Source organism: Macaca fascicularis, chromosome 8, assembly GCF_037993035.2.
Source record: "Macaca fascicularis isolate 582-1 chromosome 8, T2T-MFA8v1.1".
NCBI lineage: Eukaryota > Metazoa > Chordata > Mammalia > Primates > Cercopithecidae > Macaca > Macaca fascicularis.
The window spans coordinates 5972847-5984429 of record NC_088382.1 but is presented as its reverse complement, the minus strand read 5'-3'; the positions used below and the strand labels follow the sequence as shown (position 1 = coordinate 5984429).

General features: G+C 41.3%; 1 long non-coding RNA gene across 1 annotated transcript; it reads left to right on the top strand.

Moving 5' to 3' along the window:
* Positions 1–8345: 8345 nt before the first annotated feature.
* On the top strand, positions 8346–10326 carry LOC123575100 (uncharacterized). Its single transcript, XR_006700230.2, has 3 exons — positions 8346–8632; positions 8746–8900; positions 9879–10326. It is a non-coding gene; the product is annotated as an uncharacterized lncRNA (long non-coding RNA).
* The last annotated feature ends 1257 nt before the right edge of the window (positions 10327–11583 follow it).

Sequence of the window (11583 nt, the reverse complement as noted above, 5' to 3'; positions counted from 1 at the left end):
CTAGCATGATAAGAGTTTCCTCAACTACAAAAAGAGATGCTGAGATTCGCAGAGGACACCTTTGTTTACTTGAGGATAAAATCATACTAGGATTGAAATATGATGGGGAGTAGCATAGAGAGATTAAGGCTTTTGTTTAAGATAATGCATTTAGGAGCCAAATTGATCTGCAGAATCGCTCCCAAAGAAGTCCTCATCAATGACATGTGGGTTAATGGCAAAACCTAAAATCCCTAAAATTACTCAGTGCTGCCTGTCCAGCATCCACTCTGTCTTCTGGTAGCTGTGCTTCTGTTTTACCTTGGCAAATATCCCTTCCTCATTCTCAGCCCGTGGGCTTTGATGAGGCCAATGCAACCCCCCTCCCTCTGTTCTCCCAGGATTGCATACTCCTGGGCCTGACCACACCACACCTTTATCTCCCTACGCAGCGGCCAAGAATGAGTGTATTTACAATAGAAGCTCCATGACTCAGCTCTGGCACCTGGATTAGAGGTGTTAGCCAGGAAAAGAGTCAGTCCACTGAGGTTACACCATGTGCACAACTGAGGCCTGAGGCGGAGAGTGACACCATGCAGGGAGCATGTCTGAGAGTGAAGCCAAGGCGAGGGGGAGCAGGGACAGGGGACAGGGAGAGAGATGGACAGCATCCTGGCAATGATATCCCCAGCCTCGGCTGAAACCAAACACGCAGAGATGTGGACTTGTCAGATACATGACCATTTTCTTAAGTTTTCATTTTTTCTCAGTTCAGTGTGGTTAAATTTTCTGAGTTCAACAGAAATAATTCTGCCCCTACAGACTGTGGTAGGCCAGACTCTGGCCCCCATGATCTCACGCCTGTGGATATGTGACATTAAATGGCAAAGGGGACTTGCAGATGGAAGTAAAGCTGCTCATCAGCTGACTTCGAGATAGGAAGAGTGTCCTGGATGACACAGGTGCCAGGTAATCACACGAGCCCTTAAAAGCGGAAGAGGAGAGCAGAGAAGTGTGCAGAGGAGGTGTGCGTGGCCACAGCAGGATACGATGTACTACTGTGGCTGGCTGTGAAATACAAGGACTACAGGCAGGCACAAGAGGGAGGCCTCTAGGAGTTTGGGGTGCTGTGCTGACAGCCTGTGAGGAAACAGAGCTCAGCCCAAGAACCTACGAACCAAATGAGCCTAGAAACCAATTCTCCCCTAGAGCCTCCAGAAGGGAACCTGCCGTCTAGGTGCATTGATTTCAGCTTCTGAGGCTCAAAGCAAAGACACTAGCCAAGCCTATGAGGCTTCTCAACTACAGAACTATGAGATAGTAAATTCGTATTGTGTTGAGCTGCTAAATGTGCAGTAATTTGTATGGCAGAAATAGAAAATGAATACGTAGACATCTATTTTAACACAAATCCACCAAGTCAAAAATACGATTCTGCAGTGTGATTGTTTCATTGCTGTTATATTGTTTTGCTTTGAATGTGAAGTGACATAAGAGAGAGGTTTGAAAAATGCTAAGGAAATGAGACAGAGCGAAGGATATTGAGATCACACCAGAGGGGCACCATGTGTGTTTAAATACTGTACACATGCACAGGTATTGCAAACACAGTCACGAGCAGGGGGAGTGTGGGGCAGAAGGCAGAGAAACAGACTTGGTTCACAGTCCATAGACATCTTGGCTGAATATCCCCTCAGTCAAGAGCAATAGTGATCTGTTCTAGGTTCTTCTGGTGCTGTTTAATTTTTCAGTTCCTTGTTGTGTCCAATACCAAGTTTAACAGCAACCACTGTTGCAATGTCAGTAACTCAAATCTAGATCTTTCTTATTCGCTGACAGCTCTCTCTGTCTCGGGCGTACTTTGAAGCATGAAGGCAACACCTTGATACCTCTGCAACGAGAGTGAAAAGGGTGTGGGGGCATCCTGCCCTGTGTGGCTCACTCTGGTGGTCCAGGGAGCCCCCTGCTGAATCAGGACAGCCTCCAGCGCTGTCCTGATTGTCAGATAAGGGGAATTCAAGACAATACATCGCTCACACAGTTTGAGAGTTTGGGAGTGATTTAAATTCCTACTAATTAAAAATATCACAACCTGGGATCAACATCAACATTTAGCAGATTGTTAACACTTAGCTCAAAGGAGGATAGGAGAGGTTGCTGATTCCTCAGACCTTCATGTTGGGGCTGGGGAAGAATTGGGTTCAAAGACCTGACCAAAGTCAGGCTCACCTCCCATCACAAACATTCCCACACAGACCCAAGATCTGACATAAGTAGTTAACACAGCACCATGAGTGGGTGTTTGTGTCTGTGTCCACATTTTGTGTGTGTGTGTGTGTGTGTGTGTGTGTCTATGGTGTTGGCTGTGTTTAGTGTGTGTGTATCTGGTGTTTGGTGTGTGTGTGTCTGTATTTGGTGTGTTTCTCTGTGTCCTGTTTGGTGTCTGTGTGTTTGTGTTTAGCGTGTGTGTGTGTCTAAGTTTGTGTCTGTGTTTGGTGTGTCACTGTATGTGGGTCTGTTTAGTGTGTCTGTGTTTGTCTGTGTTTGGCATGTCAAGGAAGAATTCTTGTTTATGTGTATCTTGTTTAATTTTTTACCAATTAGCCTGCTAGGATGATGTATTCCCTTTTTAACTTGGTTTAGGTTAATTACAGTTTATTTATTTTAAAACATTATTTTTGTCATCTTTTAAGCATTAACACATGTTTTCTAAAGGACAGATCTCTCCACTTCTTCATTTTGTAATCTTTCTAGATTCTAATGTCCAGTCAAAGATGCGAAGGAGCAGGGCTGATTTGAGATTTTCGTGGTGGTTCTTCATGGCGCTAACATCACTGCTGCACAAGACCCTGTTCACAAAGCTGTTTGAGGAAACTCAGAGTGAGGTGCACTGGGTAGAATTCAGAAATTCCTAAAACACCCCAGCAAAATAGAATGGTGAGCGGTGTCTTCTTTAGTTCATCCACTGATTCAAATGCTAACATCTTCTAGAAAACACCATCACAGACACACACAGAAATGATGTTTTACCAACTGTCTGGACTTCCCTTAGCCCAGTCAATTTGACACATAAAATTAACCATCACAGCAACCAACCAAATGGATAGATCAAGCTCAAGTACTCAGGTCATGGCAGACGATGCTCTGATCAGTAAACCTGGGTGACAGAAAGAGCGCACAGCCTGGAGTCAGAAACACCTGTGTTCATATCTCAGCTCTTCAATTTACAATCTGCAATTGTGGAAAGTTATGTAAGCTCTCTAACCTTAGTTTTCTCTACATCCAAAACGTGACAGTAGCATTGTCAAGAAGATTAAATATTTAAAGAACCTACATCTCAAAGTACCCAGTGTACAAGTAATGGGCGGAAAAAGCCTGGGCTCAAGCACAGGTCCCAGGATGAACAATTTATCTCAGCACCAGGAGTTCAACCGGCAGAGGATGATGCGTGCTCCTTCCTCGAGGGAGTGGTTCCTCGCCCCTCTCTGCCTCCAGATGACCAGAAATTCTTGGAGATTCTCCAGCATGAAGCAAATAAAAGGGAACTTGTGCTCATTTTCCTGTACAGCAACTTGAAGACTTTTTTTTTTTCTTGGACATTGGAAAAGATTTCTGACATTTAGAGGCAGAGAAATAAAAATTGTTCTCTGAAGAATAATAAGTGAGGCAGTGATTGTTTTCACACCAGGTCCCAGAACACCAGATCTGGTCAAGCCTGCAGGTGAGGAATTGGTATGCAGCTCACAGAGGAATGGTGAGGGCAGGGCAGATAATCAAGTTAAATGCATCTTGTCTGCGGGAAAAGAGGATATTAATATTCCAATGAAAACTCCAGTGGAATTAATTTTATGGAACTCCATTTCCCTCGACTTTTTTTGTAAGTGCTTCGGGATAATCTTTTGCAGATCAGCTCCTCTCTCACGGACGCGTGCCACAGAATGCATAAAGCTACGTAGACAGTGGCATGCAGTGATTCATACCATTAATTACTATAAATCCGACAAAATGCTTAGTGAGATACCACTTATGGCCAGAATTCACCCATTTATTGACTGACATCGTGTTGTGTTTGTGAAAACAGAGGGAATAGATCTGCCTATTCTGCTTAATTTCATTCATTCTCTCACCGTATCCTTAAGAGCACCGTATCATTAAGAACTCCTGAGTTCAAGTGATTTTCCTGCCTCTGCCTCCCAAGTAGCTGGGACTATAGTCGCTGGTCACCATGCACAGCTATTTTTTGTGTTTTTAGTAGAGATGGGGTTTCACTACATTGGCCAGGCTGGTCTTGCATCTGCATTTAATGATTTTGCATCTCTTAAATTAGGCTGTAAGGGCTGGCAATAATGTTTCTTGATCATCCAAGTGAAGAAATGAAGCTTTTAATATTCATTCATAAGTAATGTTTGTATTTGTTAAATCGATGCAATGGTCCATGTGCAAGAGATTCCAGCATATTTATCATTAGTTTCTAGCCACACTTCACAACTTTCACACACTGGCATTCAAGGGCATTCAAGAGAGCAGAGATGACAGTCACAAGAAAATAGTCACAAACTCAGAGAATGTTAGGAAATGATAGGTCTTTCATGGTCCTGATCATAGAATAAGAGTCCAGATCATAGCCCATGTGTTCTTGTATGAAAGGACTCCGACCTGTCTCTATTTTCATTCTTCATCATACACATCATTCATCTTTCAGTTTCTTAGACAGGGTCAAGCTCTTTTCTGTCTCTAGTCACTCATTCAGGGTGATTTCCCTGCTCAGAACTCTCCTTCTCTGGGCTCCTCTCACAACCGCCTCCTTCATGTCTCTGTATACGTAAGTGCTGGCCTCTCTGCAGGCATCTTCGATGATCTTGGCTATGGTAGCACACCTGACTGCTGGAAATCATGCCTCTAATGTGTGCATTTCCTTGTACATCTGCCTTTGATCCACATTAGATTGTGCCAACAAGAGGCCCAAGGCCACATCTGCATTCCTGGGTACCGATGGCCATGCCTACTACAATCGCTGGAATGGAGTAGGCACTCACTATGTACTGGTGATGGCCATGGGTCATCTTGCTTTTCTTTAGGAACAAGTCAGGCCTTAAAAAATCAAGAGATCTGCTGAAGGCTGAGTGACTAATTGGGGTAAAATAAGGCCAGGGCTTCTAAGCACGCCTTCTGACTTTCAAACCAATGCTACCTCTCAGGTGCCCTGATACCATGCCACAGCAGATGTATTAGCTCTGGGCTTCCCTAGCCTGACTTCCTTATGTCTCAATCGTATGATTTGTATTTCCTTATCTGGCTGATTAGAATTAAACACTTATTTGTTTCCCAAGGGCAGATCCTAGCCGGAGCCTTGTAATCAGTATTCCTGAAGATGTCTCCAATGATATCGTGATTGCCAAGAAATGCACAGTTAAAATTTAAGGCAAAACTAATTGCTGTGAATGATTTAAGTGAAGGACAACAGGAGGTCACATTTTAAAAAGTGTGAGATTCTCCTTATTGGTGGTACTCAGTGCTATGTACTTCAAAGAGTGTGAGCAGACAGCACTGGGAACGGTAATAAATGTAGAAATCCCCCCGGGTGAGACAGCCAGAGGGGAGGGGGCCCTGGCAAAACTCCAACCTGCCTGTGCATTGGGGTGGAGCCTCCGGAAGTCTGCAGCACTTGGGGCGGGGAGGAGCCTGGCCCCTCCTCTTCCTGTGTGGAACCTGGAATTCCAACAGTGAGGCAGGAAGCACTCTAGCAGGAGCTCTGGCATGGCAGAGTCCCTGTTTCCCCCTTTTCTTCCTTTTCACCCAATAAAACCCTATCTTACTCAACATTGAAATTGTCTGTGAACCTGAATTTTCATGACCGTGGGACAAAAGACCTCATCATTAGCTGAACGAAGGAAAAGTCCTGCAGCATTCAGTCTACACCCTTATTTGATGTATAGAAATACTAAGGTTCTGAGGAAAAAAGCCATGTGCTTAAACAATCTGGTCTCCCGACTCCTAATTTGATGTAATTTTCACTGGAAATCACAATTTCCAGACAAGCAAGGAGTAAAAGCAAACAAAAACGTACGGACAATCTCTCCCGGCAGTTTCCCATGTGCTAATGCCCCCATCCTTCAACAGCTATTTGTTAAACAGTTATTTGCTTCCCAACGGCAGATCCTAGCCGGAGCCTTGTAATCAGCATTCTTAGAGCTGTCTCTTCAATAATACCCATCCCACGTGCTTACAGTGCAGACCTCCCCAAGGCTCTCTGCCAGCCTCCAATCAACACGTCCCCTCCACATCCCTCTGGTTCCTCCACACTGGGCATGTTGACCTTGCCTCACCCCATTCTTCTTCCCCACACATTGTCACTGCATGAGACAATACCAGATTCCCGTGGATAAATTCGGTCTTTACCTTGCTTGACATTTTATTTATTCAATCTCTTTTGTAGCACCTGCTCTCTGCCAGGCGCTCTTCTACACACTTTATAAATAGTAATGTAGTCAATGCCCATCCCAGTCTTTCAGAGTGAGTGCCATTTTTATCACCCCTGTGTAACAGAGAAGGGTCTGAATCACAGGAGATAATAACTGCCCCACAGCTAAATAAGTGTGTGCTTCAGACTCATGAAGCCTTCCTGTCTCTTGCCTGGGGGAAAAGGAAACTGGCTTTCTGAACACCTCATCCTTCAGGCTACTCAGCCTCCTTTTCAGATTTCTTATCTGGAGCCATTTCTTAGGGAACAGTGCTGCCAGAGATTCTCTCCTACACTCTCCGGAAGTTCACACCTACCCCTCTGGTTGGGGTGTGGTACTTCGTCTGTCCTTCATAACTCTATTGCTTCCAAAATTGTATTTTCAGTGCCGACTTCTTGCCTGGAATCTACACACATATATACAGGTGCTTCCTCTTGGTGGGAAATTCAAGTTCACATTTTTAAAACTTAACTTCCTCCTCTAAAGCTTTGCTTCTCAATATGTGCCTCTGTCAGAAAAATACTCTGCTATCCATACAGTAGCTCAGATCAGAAGCCTAGCAGTTTTCTTCGAGTTCAGCACTTCCAATGAACTACCCAATCCTAAGATTCTACCTCCTAAATATGACTGGACACCATTTATGTTTTTCATTCCAATAGTCTCTACTCTAGTTCAAAACACAGAAACTTCTTGCTACATTAGTGCAACATCTTCCTCGCCGGTGTTCCTACCACCAACTCTGCCCACATCCAATTATTGGCTATGTGTGTAAGATTATTGCTAAAACAGATAAGAACACCTTCCTCCTTCCTTGAAAATCCTTCATGGCTTTCCAAAATTCTCAGGAAACAGTATGAAAAGAGCTGCATATTTAGGAGGTTTTTTGTGATCTGGCCCCACTCTACCTGCTCAAACTTTCTTAATATTTCTTCCCTTTGAATAGAAGCAATGTTTTAGCCAAGTGCATCTAAATAAGTGTCCCACTGAACAGGCTGTCCCCTGAGCTTCCTGTCTCACCCCCATGCCCTGCTTCCACGGGTTGCACTCCCACCTTCCAGATTTCAGCACATGCAGTATTTCTTCCGGGAAACTTTTGATTCCTCAAGACCGTTAGGTTCCACAAGCATAGGCTTCATTATACCTTGTATGTCTCCCATATTAATATATTTTGCTGATTTTTTGTTTAATTTTTTGTTTGTTTTGAGACAGGGTCTCAGTCTATTACCCAGGTTGGAGCACAATGGAACATCATGGCTCGTTGCAACCTCAACCTCCTGGCCGAAGTCATCTGCCCACCTCAGCCTCCGCTGTAGATGGGACTACAGGCACACCCCACCATGCCCAGCTAATTTTTTGACAGAGATAGGGTCTTGCCATGTTGCCCAGGCCAGTTTTGAACTCCTATACTCAAGTGATCCTCTTACCTCGGCCTCTCAAAGTGCTGTACTAATGTTTAAACAAAGAAACAGGTAGCAAGAACACCGTGGTTACTTCCCCGCCAGCTGCTGAGCTCCCTGTCTTCAGCATGGTGTAGAAAACAGAGTACCTGGAACACAGTAGGCAGATAACCAATACCTGTAAAATGATATAGTGAATACATTTCCATCATTTCACTAACTTTGTGTCTTTAATTTTGAAGGACACTCTGTTCCCCAGAGTTCACTTTTTAATCTAATTCACCTTTTAAAATTATACATTGGATACCTCTTAGCATAGCAATGTACTTTTTAAAGACATAAAATTCTATAGCAGTGAATTTTAGGATTTCTTTACAAAAACCACATTGCTAGGATAAAAAGAGAAAGAAAGTATATTCAACATGCTGTAGCCTTCCTGAAGCGAATATATTTAGCATGCAATATTGTAGGGTCTTTAACTCATGATTGACTTTTTCTGTGTAGGTGGAATTTTTTTTTAATCAGAATTATTCTGGGCACAAAGATTTTGTTTTTCTGGTAACGAACCAGATTCTATAAGGGTTTTAAGTTCTCTTTCACTGTAAATGCTGCAGCCTTGGGAACGGTTTGGCATTGAAACTCTCTGGTTCTATGTGTAATCACTCTTTTTTCATGACTCTCTGGAAGCTGCGAAGTGTTATTTAGAACTGCTGTGGGCAAAAAGAATCATATTTCTGTGTCATTCTTCAAAGATGTTTGTGTGATGACAGCTTGATTCTTCAGACCCGCTCAAGGGTAAGACTTATTTTTATTTTTATTTAAAAAGTAATTTTGCTGCATTATATGGTTGGATTTTTTTTTTTTTTTCTAGAAAAGCCTCATCTCTCAAACCTATTTTTCTATTTTAGTCTCTTTTCTCCTCATTTGCCTTTATTTTGATGGTTTGGGGAAACATCTTTCAGAGAAGATTATGTCCTGAACATGAGAGCACAGACATCTTTTCTACAAACTGACTTCAAATCTTTTGAGCAAATACCCAGGAGTGGGATTGCCAGATCATCAGGTAATTCTATTACACAGAGTGGTGAATATAGGGAATAACAGTGTATATTGTGCACTTAAAAATAGCGAAAAGAGTACATTTCAAAGATTCTCACTGCAAAAAATTAAGTATGTGCAGTTCTCACTGCAAAAAATTACATATAAGTATTTGTGCTGAATAATATGCTAATTAGCTTTATTTAACTATTCCACATTGTACTCATAAAATGATAACATCTCCTTGTACCCCATAAATATGGGCACTTATAAGTTGTCAATTTACAACACAATTTTAAATAGAAAAATGTAAAGAAGAAAATGTGCTGAAATAAAAACATCTGCACCTTCTATATCTCAAAAAAAAAAAACCAATGAAGATTTTGAGCTCACTAAAGCAAAACTCTTTAATTTTTCCACAGTGTTTTAAAACCTCAGTGGAAGCTCTTAAATTCAAAATGTATGTAATGCCGTAAACTTCATGTGCTGTTCATTTTCACCTGTTGGAGAGAATTAGAGAAGGTGATTATACCTTCTACTTACTATAGTAGATCATAATTTAACTCTTAAAAAAGAGAATGCAGGATTCTTACTATTTATAAAAACAGATAAATGACTCACCTCAGCATTCTCATTGAGGAAAACTTTTTTAAAAAAATGTTAAAAGCATCAAAGAACTACAGGTCATCCAAAATTATGGAAACAAACCTCAAAGAAGACAAAAACCAAGTGTAGGGCCCACTTCCCTTTTGTCCTGAGGGCAATGGCCAATTTTGAAAAAATATCAGTGCAACTGTACAGAATCTCTTGACTTGGTGTGGTGAGAGAAACTGAATGCAACAGGCAAGGCTTGTCCAAATTAGTAATAATCATAACCCTGGTGCTAATTTAATCTATGACCCGGAGTGATGATCCCTGAATTCAGGTGTGCTGGGTATCGAACTTTCGTTTTCTTTTGACAACCAGCACTCAACTCCACTCCCTTCTGTTTTCTTCACGTTAGAGAACCAGGAACCCTGGGAACTTCATTTCCTAGAATTTCAAGAAGGACTTCAAAGATTTCAGATGCTGCCAAAAGTAGAAACCAGTAGAAGAAAGTACTGTGCCTCCAGAGGAGACATGTTTTTCAAAAGCATCATGGTGAGGTCATTTTTAGTAATTTCCAGAGAGTCCTGAAACTTCCTGATTTCCACATGTAACTTTCAGCTGTTCCCGATCGATTTCTTTTTAATGATCAGTATGGTTTTGCTTTCTTGATGGACACCTGATTGACACAATAAAGAAGAATAAGAAGTAATTCTCCACTTAAGTGAATGTATACACCCAAATGATGTCAACTGGGTGGTCCAGAGAATTGTGAACGTTGCTATTGCAGAGTGCACCTGGCTAGATTTTCAGTGCCCCACATGCCTGCTCACTCCCTTATCAGGGACAGAAAAAAAATAAAACTTTATCTTCTACCTCAAGTTATTTTTGCAAATTATTTTCCCAAATCAGAATATACTTAAAAATAACAAGTACAAGAGAAAAAGATCCATGTACTACAGTAATGTGAAACGATGAACAAGAGAAATAATTGCAGAAAAAGATATTGGCTTATTAGGCAGGAATTATTATTAAAATACACTTGCTACAGTGAAGTAAATAAAAAGGTAGACTTGGCCAGGCATGATGGCTCACACCTGTAATACTAGCACTTTGAGAAGCCAAAGTAGGAAGATCACTTGAGGTCAGGAGTTCGAGACCAGTCTGGCCATCATGGCAAAAACCTGTCTCTACTAAAATACAAAAAATAGCCAGGCATCGTGGTGCATGCCTGTCATCCCAGCTACTTGGGGGGCTGAGGCAGTAGAATCACTTGAACCCAGCAGGCGGAGGTTGCAATGAGCTGAGATTGCACCACTGCACTCCAGCCTGGGCCACAGAACAAGCCTCTGCCAATAATAAAATAAAAAATAAAAAAAAGCGGGCTTAAAAATATCTAAGAAAGAGCAAAATATAAAATGACATAGCACATGAAGGAAAAAGAGAGAAAACAAAAATAAAAACTACTGTCCCCAAAACAAATAATTGAAAAGTTGAGCTTAAGAGTATATCAGACACAGTTAAAGAGAAAATTGATTAATTATAACACACATCAGAAAAATTATCTAGATAGCAAAACAGAGATAAGACAAAAATATTTAAAGAAAGAATGTGTGAGAATACATCAAAACAGATAAAATTAACACATAGGTTCAAGAAGTCCACTGAATCTTATGAATAAACACATGTATACATATCATACTGAAATGATAGAAAACCAAAGATGAAGATAAACGTTACCTTCAAATGACCCATAGTCAGATTGACAACCAATTTCTCAGAGACAACATGAGCCCTGTATGCAGGAAAAATATATTCATTATCCTGAAACAAAAATAACTACCAACCTAAAGTTCTAAATGAACATACACCTCCTAAAAGAATAAAGGGAGAATGAAGACAATTTCAGACCAAACAAAAACCAAATAAAACACCAGAGTTCTTCATCCACACACATGCTCTAATGAAAATTCTAAGGGTTACAGATTCAGGATATTCAGTCACAATAAAAAAAATAAATAAAAGACAGAGAGAGTGATAAATGCAGGGTCCTATACAAATACATATTGATGACATTTGAAAATAATATTACTTCCTCAAAGATTTTTGTTAGACACACACAC